The sequence below is a fragment of the Mus musculus genome, chromosome 7 (assembly GCF_000001635.26).
Source record: "Mus musculus strain C57BL/6J chromosome 7, GRCm38.p6 C57BL/6J".
NCBI classification, from domain to species: Eukaryota; Metazoa; Chordata; class Mammalia; order Rodentia; family Muridae; genus Mus; species Mus musculus.
Window position 1 is genome coordinate 61,274,820 of NC_000073.6, and position 18,061 is coordinate 61,292,880.

Below are 18,061 nucleotides of genomic sequence, written 5' to 3' on the forward strand. Positions count from 1 at the left end.
TTAAGGCATGCTCCACTACTGCCCGGCTTTATCATTTGTTTATATTTTAGTTAGTATTTAAGGACAAAGACTATTTTAGCATTCCTGATAACTTTGTTAGGTTTCACTTCTGCATCATACCACATAAGTTACCAAGAATTCTACAGCAAACTCTGTCCTTTGTACCCTTTGTGAACTAGCATTTTAAGACAGAAAATGAGTCTCCAAATCTGAAGAATATTCAGAGATTGTCATTGTGCTATCTATGCAAAAACAAACAAGCACCTCAGTGTAAGCAGAGTATGGGCAGAACAATGACACAAAAGCCTGAGCCACTATCCTATAGTAGTATGCAGAGATAATAAATTTGGTGAATTACTTTATAATTCATCTTTGTTCTTATAATTTTACAAAATATTATAACTAATCAGATTTTAACATTAAATATAAGCTAGAGCATGTGTAATTTTGATCTGTTATCATCAGTTTACTTTCCACCTTTTAATAGTGTAAAAATGCAGTGAGTATAGGGAACTTATTTAATTAGGTGTGTTAAAACTTCAGTCATTCTCTCTGAGTCATTACCCTTCCATTTCTTAGAGATTTCCTGCAGAGCTCTCTCTCTCTTTACTCCATCAGTAATTGATGTGATTAATGTAGTTCCTGCTGCCTTCTTGGTCTGTATATAACATTTGCTTCTTAGTCATCTTCCCCATGCACTACTTCTAGACTAGTTCATAAATTTTCATTTTCAATAAGTGAGAAAACATCATCCAACTTTATGGAATATACTTTCAAACGGCTATCTGTAGTGCATGCCATATGTCTATATGAGTGCTTCTTGGAAATTTTGTACTTGTGATAGTAGGGAAAGCATTATAACTACCCTTGGTAGAGATCCACCTATATCCTATATAGGCTCTACTGTCCATATGATGAACAGAGTTGTTTTTAATATATATAATGGTTCATTATGGATGCATTCTATTAACGTTTTGTCAGGCTTTAGATTCTCCAACTGCATCACAAGAAAAGAGATTGATGTGCATCATTTTATCTTTAGGAACTCAGATTCAACACAAATCTTTTCACAGTTGGCTTCAAGTGTCCAAGATAAATATTTTCCTCTGCTTACATTTTACTTACATTTAACATATTGCAAAATGGTCTTAGATCTACGAAGCCATTTCCAAGTATATAAATATACTGTTCTATGAATAGGCTCAGCAAAAACATTGAATCTTAATCTATTCTACATAGGACAACACAATAGACATAGGTGTCATACTGGTTCCCTAGATTATGATAATCATGTCATAATTGTTCATCAGATCCTTTGTGTGCCTCTTCCAAAATCAAAAATTTTGTCTTTTAGAGATATTTTTCCTTAGTCAAAGATCATTTGTTTTAATCTATTAAGAACTTCTGTTTTTTATACTAAATTTCTTATGAAACCTGATCATAATGTCAACTTTTATTTACGTAATACCTTTCTGATTCTCATTGCTCTATGTCAACTAAGGTTATAAGAGTCATGTATTGTTTTTTCCTAGGTGCACTTATAATTTAAACAAATAAAACAAGCAACAGAAACTAAAAAGAACCATCATCTCAATTTCTATTCTGTTTATCCAACTTACCAAATATGTTAGATGTAAATGCCAAAGGTGTAAGCCTACCATCTTTTTTCTCACTCAACTCCAAATTTATTCCAGCAGTCTCTCTGGGATCCGTCTCCTTGCCTACAAATAGAATTATCATTACACAGAGAAGGAGATGTCTTGCCTTTTTAGATGTTCAGTGATTTTTTCCCCTGATGTGTTATATCGAGTGCATGAGCTAAACATTTGCCCATAATTAAGAAATGCCAATGGAAAGGCATTGCTGTCCTACCCCAGTTGGCTCAAATAAGTGAAATATCTCAATGACAATTAAACTGACCATGCCCCAGCCATTGTTCACACCTAAATAGAATAAACCTTAATAGAGAAAAACAAGTATGTAAATTTTTCTCTTTAAAATCCACTCTCATATTCAATATTTTTTCAGTTGTCAATAACATTTCTCATATCAAATAATCCATCACTTTTTTTCTCAAACTCGTTCTCAGTTTTCTCATAACCTACCATCTATAAAACGTTCTAATATTTATTTTCCAGGATGATTATTGTAAATAATGGCTAAAACTCCTCCATTTTGTGCCAAGAGCAAAGAAATATAAATTTTCTACTGATATTTGCTTCTAGATGAAAAAAATTCTCCTGATCACCTTTGCAAATCATAGCTTATTGGCTACTTATTTAGGAGTGGTGCTTTTTTCCTAAATGTTGCAAAAGAAAATATTTTCCCTAGGTCAGAGCTAGCTTGGTAGATGGTCCCATGATCCCCAGAGGACTCTTCATGCCCCAGGTACCCTATCATGCCTAGGATCTCAGGATCACTGGTGAGTGGAAAGCAACATCTGTTCCAAAACAATCCTGAGGGCCTGTGCCAACAGGAGCACAGACACAGGAAACCCACCTGACCAGCAGCTCTGGTTCCTTCCAGTGGGCATCAGCTCTGGGCCACCTTGGGCACGAAATCTGCGGATGGTTCCAAGGTCCCCGGAGGACTCTCCACCCCTGCCCCTTTCCCTAGCACACCCAGTGTCTTAGGATCACTGGTGAGTAGAACACAATATCTGTTCCCCCCCCAAAAAAAATAACCAAAAAAACCAAACAAACAAACAAACAAACAAAAAAAAAATAACTGGAAGTGCCTAGGTCTAGCAGGAGCAAGGACACAGGATCCCCTCCTGACCAGCAGCTCAGGATCCTTCTGGTTGCAACTGGTCTAACTTGGTTTAAAACACAGCCCCATGGACCACAGAGGAGGTACGAGTTCCAGGCGCTGTATGACACCTAGGCCTTAGGATTCCAAGATCCCTGGAACTTGGTCACAGCAGGATGTCAGGATTTCAGAGGAAGCTTAGTCTGTCTTTTTATTGGAGAACTGAGTCCATTGATATTAAGAGATATCAAAGAAAAGTTATTGCTGCGTCCTATTATTTTTGTTGTTAGAGTTGGGATTCTGTTCATGTGGCCATCTTCTTTGGTTTTGTTGAAAGATTATTTCTTGCTTTTTTTCAAGCTTACTTTCCCTCTTTGTGTTGGATTTTTCCCTTTATTATCTATTGAAGGGCTGGATTTGTGGAAAGATACTGTGTAAATTTGGTTTTGTCATGGAATATCTTGGTTTCTCCATCTATGGTAATTGAAAGTTTTGCTGGGTATAGTAGCTTGGGCTGGCATTTGTGTTCTCTTAGGATCTTTATAACAGACTCTGAGACATTGCACCATTTCTGCAGTTCAGAGTCCTGGAAGAACACAAAGCTAGATACACATAATGTATTTAGTGACCTAAATCAGACACCTAAATCATCTTTTATATACTCTTCAGTCTCTGAGCTGCTATTATCATCCTAATTATATTATATGGGCTGTTTTCTCATAGAATCCTTGTTCACAATAGTTTCTACATGTTTTCTTCTATCTTTTATGTGGAGTTCCCCTTGCTCTGCTTATTTGGGGGGATTTTTTTTTCTTTTTCCTAGTGTGTTACCTAGTGCAGGCTTAATATGAAAGATTGTGCCCTTATATCATTTCTAATTTGTTCTGCCAGGTACAATTTAGGCTTTATTTCCTGAAGTGAAATGGAAGAAGAGTGAATATGGGGGACAGAGACTCTTTGGGAATGTGACAAGGATAGGGAGGTGAATATGGGAGTAAGAATTCCAGTTTATTCATTTTTATCTAATTCACAAGAATGAAAGCAAGCAAATATATAATGATTCGATAGTTCAATATATATATATATATATATATATATATATATATATATATATATATATGGTTAGTTAGTTAGTGAAATTCCTTACTTGTTTATGTTAAAATAACTATAAATCAAGGAAGAAAACCAAGCAGCTAGCATAAAGAAATTATTTTCCATGTCATTTAGGCTTTACAAATAATGGAAGAAGGAGTTGTAAATATATATATATATATATATATATATATATATATATATATATATATGTGTGTGTGTGTGTGTGTGTGTGTGTGTGTGTGTGTGTGTGTGTGTATAAGAATAAATGAAATATATAATTTCAATCCCCCAACCACATAGGCTGATTTGTTTTTGTTTATTTGCTATTTCTAGGGATTATGTAGGATCTAACTTGGGACTACTCTAAATGTTTCCATGATTTAGCAGTCTTGGTGCCATAGTCACAAAGTTTCAAAAACTGTCCTCTCCTTTAGGTGAAGTAAAAATATTTTCCACTAATACTCATTATTTTAGTTCTGCATTGATGACTCAAGTCTTTAGATATTTAATCAAACTTTCTTCAATTAGTCACATGCTTCATTTTGTTTGTTTGTTTGTTTGTTTTTGTTTTGTTTTGTTTTTGTTTGTCTTTTTTCTTTTTTTTTCTTTTTTTTTCTTTTTTTTGTTCGGGACAGGGTTTCTCTGTATAGCCCTGGCTGTCCTGGAACTCACTTTGTAGACCAGGCTGACCTCGAACTCAGAAATCCGCCTGCCTCTGCCTCCTGAGTGCTGGAATTAAGGCATGTGCCACCACGCCCGGCATGCTTAGTTATTTATTAACAATTTCTTCCCATTGTCTTTACTAAGTCCAGAAGCTTCTTTGCATATACAATCAGGAATAAAGGAAGCTGAAGAGGAGAAAGGACACATGTTTAGATGGGAGTCTACAAGGTTATAACAGTCAACTGCCAGAAAGTCCAGCCAAACAACCCCTGCTCCTGTTCTATATGGATCCTTTAGAGTTGCTACATTTTATCCCATATGTTAACATGACCCCAGGAAACTAAAGTTTCCTAATCATACCTGTTGTGTTACATCTTTGCTGAAGAGTATCCATGCCTCTCTTCCTGAGGACTCTTTGGACACACAATAGCTTCCTGAAGTGTGAACAGAATGAGAATGAGGTGATAGTGGCCTGTCGCTGGAAGATTAATTTTCAAAGAATGACAAGTAAATTAGGTGGGTAATTTTCTCTCTCATGAAGTTTGGAATAATAATTTTTTACAACAGAAAGGCAATTGATTTTCTAATACTCTAATTACTTGTCTGACTCCATAGGGAAAAAAATGGATAGACAAGGAACAGAGTAAAACTATAAAAACTAATATTTTCCAAAGTGCAATAACAATTTATCCATTACTATATATCACAGATTGGAAAAGCTGAATCTCTGAGACCCTTGTTGACACTAGAATAATTACAAATAAGACTGATAGTGTTCTTTTTTTTTTTTTTTTTGTTCTAAGAAGATCTCATGCAACAAACATGATCATAGGGTATGAAAATTCTAAAACTCAAAGAGGTGATACTGTCAGTAGGCCAGGAAAGAACTTTCCCTGCCTTTGAAAATATCACATCTCTAAGGAAGCTCTTATCCTGGCATTTGAGAGCCAAAGTTTACTAGAATATCACAGCACATATCAAAACACAAACAGGAGATATACTGGGAAGATAAAGATGCAGAAAGATGGCTGCCCCTGTTCAGGCTAGAACCATCAGAGACCTGAGCAGAAAACAAGGATTATATAAGGAATTTTTGAGGGACAGAGCTTTCTGGACATTTTCAGAATGGTGCTTAGTGGACTTTAAGGCATAAATTTAGTTTTTTTTCCACTGTAGTGCTGTGTAGAGAGGGTAGGCCGAGTGATCTGTAGGTGGAACATGGTGATTGGAGGTAATTGTGCCAGAGGGTGGATGCCTGTGTTCCCCACACAGTTAACAATTTGTCATATTGTATATTATTAATAAACCTTAAGGGGAGAGAATGGGTGATTGCTAGCATCTAATTACTTCCTGCTAAATTCTTCTCCTCTGAACCCTCTTGTGTCATGCTCTCACATTTATTGTGAGGGAAAGACCAACAGGATGGCTTCCTGTGCTCATCCTAGAGGAAGCAAGAACTTACTAGAATAGAAGATCTCTTTCATATTAAGCTCTTAAGGGGCAGAGATTTTCTGGAAATTTTCAGCGTTTCAAGTTCAGAGCTTGTTCTTTTACTCAGTAGGACAACAAGCTGGATTCAGCTGTTAATGCAATTAAAGTGTTCTGCAGATGCAACCTGATAGATGGGGTTCATCAGAGACAGAGCCTGTCCATTGGTGTGTCTCGAGGGACTTAGAGCTATAGCAAATCTTCACAATGGTCTCCCTTAGAAAATCCTTGTTCCTGTTCAGAAATTGATTTTGAAATTGAATCATGTATGTTGAAAATGACGCAGTATTCCAAGACACACACAAAACAACCTGCCATATATTAAGCAGAATTATTGGTTTCAGACAAACACACCCATTTCTTGCACAGGAGACAGGGTTTATTAACACAGAACTGTAATCCTGTGAATCAAACAAACTATTTCTGCTTCTAATTTTCTCTGACTCCTGTAGATTTTGGGAATAGTCTTCCTTCTCTTGAGCTACTCAAAGGTAAGCTTTGATATAGCAGAACCAATTGAGACATAAATTATACGAAGGAGCCTGACTTGTAAAAACTCTCACTATAGACTGGTATTGTATTTGATTAGAGGAGATTTTGCATCCAAAAGTGAATGGATTATACACCACTCAGTAATTAGCTTTCAGATAGAAAGTGAAAGCAAAATACTGGTGTTCCAGATCTGAAATACTGATTCATCTACTGCTCCCTCAGCACGAGAATATAGAAAGTGGAAGAGCAGGAAAACTGCTATTTATTATGAGCTTTCTGCTCAATTAGAAGTGGAGCAAAAACTGTCATTAGTGTCTGATTACTGATCCTGTGTCTGGAATCTGAAAATGAGTAGATTCTGGGTATCTCTAGGAACACATTAATTTCCATCTGCAATTTTCTGATTGTGACTCTGGGTACTCAAATGAAACTTGCGTTTGATTAATCATGATATGATTGAGTCAGTTTTCACAATTTCAATGATTATAATGACAAATTATACCAGTATATAACACATTAATCTCTATTATCATGTCCTCCAAAAATCATCTTGGACACTAAAACGAAATATTTGGTCTATTCCCTTTTCAGGAAATACATCGAATTAAATCAGAATATTCGTGAGTGATATAATGATAAAGAAATAATATACAATATTTATTTTAGAAAGGAAAAATATATGTATGCATGTGTGTGTGTGTATATATATACACACACACACACGTGCACATTCTCAACAATTTTTTGTTGTGCATTAATTTTACTCTTGCACACATGTGTGCATCCTTGTGAAAAATTATGATATCACCTATTAGTAACAGTCAGTCTTGATAAAATAATTGATGCTATATTATTATTTGAATAGGTTGTGTTTGAAAAAATTATAACAAGTTCCCTATCCTTGAATATCTATCCCCACAACACCAGTACCAAAATTCCACCTAACTTCTTATACTATCTCATATTTTAATAACAGCAGTTTAATTAAGTCGTCTGTGAGTACAAGGATATGAGACCTTCTATATCCACATACTTTGGAGTACTATGCCTTTACTTGGATGTATTCATCAATCTTTTTCTCCCGTGATGGATATAGGAAGTCAGAGGTTATAGCAGTGAACATAGGGCCAGCAGAGGTTCAAAACAAACAGAAATACTAGTACTAAGATATGAAATTAGACACAACGTACCATCCTTAACCAAGACACTATTTGTAATTGATACCTGCTGTGCAGAAAGGCTAAAGTCAATTTTTTTCCAATGGAGTGCTACTGGTTATATCACACACATTCCAGGACATGCCCCAAAGACTGGAACACTGAAAACAGATCCATTTTGTTTCATTGTTCTTTTGTGGGTATTTGATACATTTTATTTTTTACATTTTTGACTTGCTATGTAATTAATTTGGCATTTTTTGTTGTTTTGTTTTTATTCTTGGGATGGTGAGACAGACACAGAGATTATTACCTTGTACACAACCAAAGGTGGATGAAATTTTATTGGCAGGGAGAGAGGAATATCTGGGAGTAGGTGGAAAAATGGAAAGACATTAGTTAAAGCATATTGCGTGGAAAACATCAAGTAATTAAAAAATGAAGTTATATACTAACAAATACAATCCAAACCATCAAGCAGATATAAACATTTTATACTATTGTAAATGTAAATACGTAGGAATAGCTTAACATATATAAAGAGCTCATTTAAAATACTGTATTAATACAAATAATGACAAAGGACTACATGATCATTTCAATGTTCAGTAGAAGTAAATTAAAATCTTTGAAAATAACTAGTCACTTTCATGATTTGAAAAATAATTAAAATAATATTTACAGAAATGAAATTACATACACATAAGTAGAATACTAACATATACAGATAATAGATACCTCTTTATATCTGCCCTTTTAAAATCATATGTTACACATTGTAGCCACTTCCATTGAACATTGTCCCAGAAGTTGTATTCAGGGCAGTTATTAGGTAAAGTAAATTAAAGACTTTTGTTTTCTTTTTTTATAAATCACGTAATATACAAGCTTCATAAAGCATACTTTGACAGAGTTTAGAGACTAGAAAAAAAGTAACTGATATGGGAATAGGGGAAGATTCAAGTGGGGAATGGGAAAAGAGGGTTGCATGTGAAAAACAAAACAGAGAAACAGCTATGGTAAGGAGACTGGATTTTGGAAAGAAGTCATGTAGGAAAGAAAAAAGAAACCTGGCACTTGAGGAGTACTGGTGAGGTAGTAAGGAAACATAATACAATTAAAATGTTATAAATTTATATATATATATATATATATATATATATATATATATATATATATATATATATATATGTGTGTGTGTGTGTGTGTGTGTGTGTGTGTGTGTGTGTGTTTGCATGTGTGTTTTTGTGTTTGTCTGTGTGTATTTAAAAGAAATCATCAAATAATTTGTCTCAATTGGCCATCACTTGTCAGACTACAAAACTCCCATTTCTGGAACTGGTTTATATTTAATTGAGTTATGGGCAAAAAGGTCTGTTATAAACAGAACAGAAATTTCCAAACAACCCAAATTGTTGTTAAAATTATTGGGTCCTCTTCCCAAGTTGACATCACATTCCCATGTTGATGAAGGTGCTTAGAAATTTCATTAAAGTGAACATGTCAAGTCAGTGCCCACATTGTCCTTAAACTGCTACATTCCAGTGTTATAGATAACCCTGGGGGTAATTATATTTGATATTAATTCCATTCTCCTGTGAGTGGCTGAGTGGCTGAAGTCAGAACTCAGGTGATTTCCTGTAAACCTGCTTCCTACTTTAATTTATAAAAAAGAGGAGAGCTTATGATTGGGCACATAAATGGGAAAGTGGAGCAGAAGGTGAGGGAGAGATGAAAAGGACAAAATGGAAGAGGGAGAGGATGCAGCGGAGGTGGAAAAAGAAGAAAAGATGAGCAGAAGCACGTGGCCTGGAGAAACCACAAGTTTTAAGGGATGTGGAAGATGGTAGTGTAGTGGTAGATCTGCCAAATCTTGGCGCTCAACATGTAATCATATTAACTGTGTTGTGCTTTCATTGCCGGGGCATATTTGGGTTGGAGTAATTTACTGCAACATTCCAGGGTTTTTCAGAATGTACTAAATTCTTTCCACAAATACTATAGCTTCCACATAAGGGATTTTATGGGATCTTTCAGTATACATTTAAGTGGGTCTTTGATTACTATGTTTTGCCTTGGGTTCAGGTCTTTCTGTTGATTTTCCTTGCCCCAATGTCATTATCAGAATTATAATATTTATTTTTAACTTAATCTTTCATTGGTTACTACCTGATCCAATGATTTATGTTCCTGAATGAAATACAGGCAACCTTAACAGCACAATAGCTGAGAAACTGACTAACTTCTTTGCTATTAGAATCTACCCCCACATATAACTCTGAGTTACTATTTACTAATTTCTGTCTTCTGTTTCTGTTGTTCTTGATGTAATTGATCAGCCCTCCAGGCCAAGTTTTCCACACTTCTTTACATGATGGCTCTGATGTTCTCTCCTGCACACTCCTCAGACATTGCATCTCTCTCTCCTTCCTCTTCATCATTGTTCCAAACATGGGAACCTTAAACCCTGCAGTGTTCTCTCCTCCCCTACTCTTACCTCCTGTAACCTTTATTTCCAATCAGAATTAACTGGAGGCATGATCCCAGAAGTTACTTGCATATCCCTTCCTTGAAACAAGTTGTGTGGACCCAATTAACTTTAAAATACAGTTTCAATGAGATAGGGAGTACCTCCAAGGCAATATAGATTAGTCTCTTTATACTATAGGTAACTTTTGTTTTATTTTATTATATTTAAAAACCTTATATCTTTAAAAAATGAATGAATGGATGGAAAATTATATATATATGAAAATGTGAGCACTAGATTAAAGGTTAACAACAGAGCTCTCAAATATAACCACTCAATGACATCAAATTTAGTTTTCCATAATGAAAAAAGGTAAATCAAGTAGCACAGGCCTCAGGTTCAGTGGAAATTCATCAACAAATAATTGGACTCCAGAGTTTTCTCATTTTTTCAGTGTACTTTTACATTGTTATAGTTTAGTGATTTTTTTCCTTTTTGTTATGTTTCTTATTGTTTGTTTGGTTTTTTTTTTAATTGTTTATTTTGATTGTGGTTTCCTTTTCTGATTTTGAAGGGATTGTTTTCATTTGGATTTTTGTATTTTTTTTTTTTTGCCAAAGAGCTTAAAATATTGTGAAAAATAGGAGAGGATCTGAAGAACTTGGAGTAGTGTTATAATATAATTGAATAATTGATTAAATATTTATTTAAATAATGAAAAATAAAATATTAAAAATATTTCAGTGTTAAAATATCTTTTGTAGTTTAAAAACATGGCTAGTAATAAAAATATGATTAGATCTAAATGTGATGTAACAAACCTGTAGTATGTGAGAAAATATAAAATTTTGATTTAATTTTACACAAGCAAACAAAATTAAAATCCAGTAATGGAGATTTTTTACAATACCACTAGCTAAAAGTGGTGATCTGTATCTGTAGTGATCTTCTCATGAAGCTGAGAGGAAGCATGGGTTCAGTAATGAACTTGAAGTCTCAGATGACAGCACAGTGAGACTCTGTATCAGACATATATAATATGCATTAAGCCAACACTGAGGTAAATGTAACATATGCATGCTTTAAACTACAAATAAAATTATATATAGATAAATATTACATAATCAAACTTAAAGTAAGTGCTGAGAGCGTTTGTAAATAATGGTGTAGTTTAAAGAAATGTTCAACATCCTTAGTCACCAGGGAAATGCAAATCAAAAGGACACTAAAATTCAATCTTATACTGGTCAAAATGTCCAAGATCAAAATTTCATGTGATAGTAAATACTGGTAAAGACATAGAGTAAGGAGAATATTCCTCCATTTACAGTGAGAGGCAAACTTTTACAACAACTTTGGAAATCAATTTTAAAATCCCTCAGGAAAATGGGACTAGGTCTACCGAAGACCCAGCTATACCACTTCTGGGCATATAGACAAAAGATGTCACATTATACCACAGGAACACTTCTCAACTTCATTCATACCACCCTTTTTCATGATAGAAAGAAGCTGGAAATAACCTAATTGTCCCTTAATAGAAAAATGAATAAAGAGAATATGGTACATCTATACATCGGAATACTATTCATATATTAAAAACAAAGACATCATGAATTTTGCAGGGATATGGATAGAAATTGAGAATAAGATTGTGAGTGGGGGTAACAAAGAGCTGAATGATATGTACACATTTATGAGTAGTCCTTAGCCATAAAATACGGGAGAAATATGGTATAATCCACAAAACCAACAAAACTAGACAATAAGGAAGTCCAAAGCCAGGATACACAAATCTCACTCATAACTAGATATTCATCTGAGGTGGATAGAGAGACAGAACAGAATAGATTAGGAGGTGACAAGGGGACTATCGATGGTGATCATGTTTGGAATGAGGGGAGGCAAGAGAGGACTGGGAATAAGAATAGAAACAGTTGGAGAAGCATCTGATGACTAGATGGAAACAGGTTAGGAGAGGATACATGTATTATAGGAGGGTGATTTTAGATGAGACTCCTATCAGAGGCGTGTAAAGAGACTGAATTGACCACCTACTATAGCAAAACAAGGCTTCTAGAGAAAAGAATTGCAACAATTAACGTAAAAAGCATTCAACACAATATTTGTCATGCCTACAAATGTGCCATGGTGAAGACGGAGCAGAGAGTAAGGGAAGAGCCACCTGATGATTTCCTCAACTGAGACCAATGTCATGTGAAAAGGACATCCTGACATGGCTACTGATACTCTGCTATGCTGGCAGACAGGAAACTAACATCATTGTTTTATGAGAGGCTTCAACTACCTGCTGATGGAGACTGACATATTAACCCACAGTCAAACAACAGGTACAGCATCCACGGAGTCTTGTGGAAGAGTGGGAGTTAAAACTAAGCGATATAGAGGTGTAAAGGACACCACAAGTAGACCCATAGAGTTAACAAACATGGGACCCTGTGTACTAAGACCCTGGGCTACTAATCGGGGATTGTTCAGGGCCTGGACCAGAATCCTTATGCATTTGTTGAAAATGTGTGCTTAGTCTTCTTTTGGATCATCTATGAAATGGAGCAGGGGCTGTGTTGTTCTTTTTTTTCCCTACCATTGGATTTCTGCCCCCTACATGAAAAATTTGGTTGTGCATCATTGGGAGAAGATGTTCCTAGACCTACAGGACAAGATGGCTCAAGGTGGGGTGATAGCCAAAGATGAGTCTGCTTTCCTTAAACAAACATGTGGGTGGTTGTAGGGAGTAATTTCTAAGTGTGGGAATAGGAAAGAAGAGGAATGGAGCTGTTATCAGTTTGTAAATGAATAATAAAATAAAAATTAAAAAAGAATAATGTACAGTTCTTCCAAGAAAGATACCATATGACATCTGAAAGAACAGAAGGATGCCTTAATCCATATGAAAATAAACTAGTAAATGAAGTCTTTTCATATACATTATGAATAAATATAATAAAATTGCAAACAAAACCTTAGCCATTTCATTATATATAGAAAACAATATCTGAAATATTAACAAAAGTATCACATTCAAATCGTTCTCATTTAATTTTATTTTAGTTATATGCAAAATTTTGTTATGCTAACAGCATTAGATTTTTCCAATTCTTTTTTGTGATATCTGTATCTACAGTTAAAATTGTATGGTTTTACATGGAGTTAGAAGTTATGTAATGTTTTGATGATCTGGGTCTTGTATTTATCACCCATATAAATCCCTCTACTATTAAAATAGGAAATCAGTTTAATTTCATATCCTAACCTCATTCATATACCAGAAACTAGCTTATAATCCAGTTGTATAAAAACAAGTTTTCAGTACTGACAGCACTGATTTGAAATAGATTTTACTTGAGTCTTTTAAAGGCTTTCATTATGAAATCTCTGGATGCAGAAGAAATTGTTAACAGAACAATTTCAAATAATTTAATAACGACCACAAGCACATTTTTAAAACTACTAAAATTGACTTTAAATGTTCTGATTAATTGATTAGAATTTTAGTATTTTGACTAAGCTCCAAATTAAAAAAATCTATTTAGACTATAGTAATCCAAAGAACAGGTAATTTACAGTTGGGCCTATGGCCAAACAATTTAAAATTCATAAGAAAATCCACAATAGTCAATTTTGAAAGAACATCCTGAAATCACAATTGAATGAAGATCTTGATATACACATTCTTTATTCGTAATAATTGTAACTATGATATTTTCTATCCTTATATATTTAGATATATACTTCAATGGAATAAAATTTACTCCTCAAAAACCTGCAATTAAGCCGATGGTAGTGGTCTGTGTCTTATAAATCCTAGCAAAAAGAGGGTTAAAATCATGTGGATCTGTCTGAGTTTGAAGCCAACTCAACCTACTTATATGAGTTCTATGTCCTAGTACATAACAGTACTTTTCAAAATATTCTAATTCCATATCATGTGTGTAGAAGTATACATACACATACTTGTTCCTTTATTTTAATCGGCATGAGGTGTGTACACATGTATGTAGTTGAAAGAGGTCTAGATTTCATATCCTTCCATTCAATTTCCTCCATATATTCTGAAACAGTCTATAATTAAACTTAGATCACTATAATCTCAGATGAGTAATCTTCATTGACTAGCTAGCCCAAACTGGGATTACAGATAAACAATGTCATGTCAGTTTTGTTGAGTTATACAAATGAAGGTTCAAAGGACCCAACACTAGTCTTTATGCTAAAATGCATGCATAATGTAGAATAAATAAACTCCAATGTTTTGTGATCTTATATAATTTAAAATATAAAAGTTACTAAGAAAATTAAGTCAATAATAACAGATCTTAGATGATGATAAACTCTGTATAGATATAGTATGTATAAATAAATTTGTATATAATTCTTCATATATATACATATATATGAATAAATTAGTACCCTAGTTTTATGAAATGTAAACATATGTCACAACTACATGAATAAGTCTTTGATTATAAAGATTATATATATGTAAATACACTTATACATATATATGTATGCAATGTATACAATATATATGTATTGAAGTGAATAAAATGTAAATTCATTTTCCTGCTCAGATAATAAAATAATTAATTCAAAATGGTTCCCATAAAATGATGCTAAACTTAGAAAAAAAATAAATTCCAAAATATCTTTTAAGCTACATCTTCTTGCCTTAAGTAAAATAATAACTGGTGATATATGTAGCCACAGAAGTAGTGATTGAAAATATATTCCAATTAGCATAATTAAATAAATTTGAAATATGTATTATACATTAAAAAGGTTAGTATTGGCCAAATAAAAAGGTCAAGATTTTTGACAATGTTTACATAAGAGAGGTAGGGTATGGGGAAGAAATCCTGAACACAGGAGTGGTTAGCTTTCATACATCCCACAGGAGATGTGCTACACTTAGAACCTTAGTTTTCCCACAGTTTTTCTATGCTGTTTCAGTTTTATTCATTCTCTCTCTCTCTCTCTCTCTCTCTCTCTCTCTCTCTCTCTCTCTCTCTCTCTCTCCCCCCCTCTGTCTTATGCATTTTACTTACACTGAGTACATGCACTCAATCAAATAACTACTACAATCATGATAGTCAAAATGAACTACTAATTTTATCACAAATAGACAATTTTGAGCTTGCTGTTACTAAGTGTAGACATCTGAAACAATAGAATAACAGATTTTAAAAGCATACAAATACCATGCTAGGTATATGTCATGCAAACCTACTGTAAATGTAAAAAAAAAAAAAAGTGTCTTACCTACATGAGTAATTCTTTGAGTACAAATTTCTCCAAAGAAGCTATGCAAAAATAAAATAGAAAATAAAAATAAAAAAACAGATCAACATGTTAAGCCTTATGAAACCACTAATCTAAACAGTCTTAACATAGACTGTATGACTCTAGCAGCCGTACTTCTAAGTGGAGAAGCAAATTTTTGAAACAATTTTCAAAAACAGCAATTGATTTAGGAAGTTACATTAGCATTTCAATTTACTATATATACTGTATGTGGTGTTTGTACGACTTTGAAGGCTTTCAATTATTTTATTAGAATTTCATGTTTGGGTATTATATTTACCAACATTTCTACCACATCAAACTCTTCCCGTAAACGTAGACACAATCACTCATTATTTCTTCTCCTCCTCCTCCTGGTGTTTCTGGTCTTCCTGTTCCTCTTGCTCTTCTTACTCTTCCTGCTCCTCCTGCTCCTCCTGTTGTTTCTCCTCCTACGTTGCTGCTGCTGCTGCTCCTGCTGCTGCTGCTGCAGTTGCTGGCACTGCTGGCACTGCTGCTGCTGCTGCTGCTGGCACTGCTGCTGCTGCTGCTGCTGCTGCTGGCACTGCTGCTGCTGCTGCTGCTGGCACTGCTGCTGCTGCTGCTGCTGCTGCTGCTGCTGCTGCTGCCGCTGCTGCCCCTGCTGCTGCTGCCGCTGTTGCCCCTGCTGCTGCTGCTGCTGCTCCTGCTCCTGCTGCTGCTGCTGCCGCAGCCGCTGCTGCTCTTGTTGCTGCTCCTGTCGTTCCTGCTGCTGCTGTCGACGCCGTTGTTGTTGCTGTCGCTTCCTCCTCCTCTGTAATTTAAACGTGAAATATAGTTAATAGGAATATCAGATTTTAAAACATCAAATATTTCACCACGCAACCATCACTTGTTTCTCTGCTCAGGATTCCAGATGGAGATCTATGAGCTTTCCTTGAAAATCAGAAGATCTTCCTTCCTCTTGATTTTCTGTGCTTTGCAAATGTATCTTGGGTATTATAAGTTTCTGGGCTAATATCCACTTATCAGTGAGTGCACATCAAGTGACTTCTGTGATTGGGTTACCTTACTATGGATGATATCCTCCAGATAAATCCATTTGCCCAAGAATTTCATAAATTCATTGTTTTTAATAGCTGAGTAGTACTCCATTGTGTAAATGTACCAGTTTTTCTGTATCCATTCCTCTGTTGAGGGATATCTGCGTTCTTTCCAGCTTCTGGCATTACTCCTTAGAATAGGGAACAAAATACCCATGGAAGGAGTTACAGAGACACAGTTTGGAGTTAAGCTGAAAGGATGGACCATCCAGAGACTACCCCACCTGAGGATCCATCCCATAATCAGCCTCCAAACCCAGACACTATTGCATATGTCAAGAAGATTTTGCTGAAAGGACCCTGATAAAGCTGTCTCTTGTGAGGCTATTCCAGTGCCTAGCAAATACAGAAGTGGATGCTCATAATCATCTATAGGATGGAACACAGGGCCCCCAATGGAGGAGCTACAGAAAGCACCCAAGGAGCTTAAGGGGTCTGCAATCCTATAGGTGGAACAACAATATGAACTAACCAATACCCCCAGAGCTCATCTATTTAGCTGCATATGTAGCAGAAGATGGCCTAGTTGGCCCCTTGGTCTTGCAAACTTTATATGCCCCAGTACATGGGAATGCCAGAGCCAAGAAGTGGGAATGGGTGGGTAGGTGAGCAAGGCAGGGGGAGGATATAGGGAAAGTTCAGAATAACATTTGAAATGTAAATAAAGAAAATATCTAATAATAATAAAAAAAAAGAAAGTCAGAAGATCATGTCTAATTTTAGGACGTTATATTGGTTTATAGGTTTGACTTCATAGTCTAATCACTAAAAAACAATATAAATTTTAGAAAATATAACAATTATTTCAAGAAAAACAAAACTCAAAATGTAATATATGTAATATAAAAATTTAATTTTCATATTAAAAGGAAACACTTTGCCACAGTTTTCACATGCAATACTGATAAGTGGTTACCAGACAGGTGTATGAAGTTTTCCATAATTTCAAATCTGATTCATCATGATAAAAAATAGTCATAATTTATTCTCTGTTTCTGTCCATCTGTCCATCTGTCTGTCTGTCTGTCTGTCTGTCTCTCTCTCTCTTTCTCTCTCTCTCTCTCTTTCACATATACTGTCAGACTATCCATGATCCTGAAAACTTGGTGAAGACAAACTTAACAGTGGTTTAAGGATATATACATATTGAATCAGCATGATTTCAAAGTGGTATAGGCATTAATCCCATTTCCTACTCCCTGACATAATGTGAGGACTGATGGATATGTGGAGGGGTGTGATAAAAGGAGTACAATATATATTTATTTTATTTTATTTTATTTTAATTTATTTTATTTTATTTTATTTTCTATGGAGCATTCATGATGTAACTGATTAATAACATGAATATTAGAGTCAAATGCTTGAAGGATTCTCAAGAGGGAAAGCCTGAGGTCAGTCATACTTGTGCTTCTTCTTCTTCTTTCATTCTTACTGTTAAATTCATATTCAAATTAGTCCTTATATAGTATAAAATGATTGGTATTTACAAAATCATCAATATCATTACAATGATAGTATAGTGCCAGTTTGTTAAATATTTTAAGATTACTAATCACTGAATA

The 18,061-nt window shown here is 34.8% G+C and overlaps 1 long non-coding RNA gene across 1 annotated transcript in view; it reads right to left on the reverse strand.

The window, feature by feature from the left end:
* Positions 1-18,061, reverse strand: part of A230006K03Rik (RIKEN cDNA A230006K03 gene) — a 301,385-nt gene that overhangs the window by 264,555 nt on the left and 18,769 nt on the right. Inside the window, exons 2-6 of the long non-coding RNA NR_169189.1 lie at positions 15,716-16,207; positions 15,394-15,434; positions 7,957-8,009; positions 4,867-4,940; positions 1,620-1,721 (exon numbers count right to left, since the gene is read on the reverse strand). This is a non-coding gene — a long non-coding RNA (RIKEN cDNA A230006K03 gene). The remainder of the gene's footprint in view (positions 1-1,619; positions 1,722-4,866; positions 4,941-7,956; positions 8,010-15,393; positions 15,435-15,715; positions 16,208-18,061) is intronic.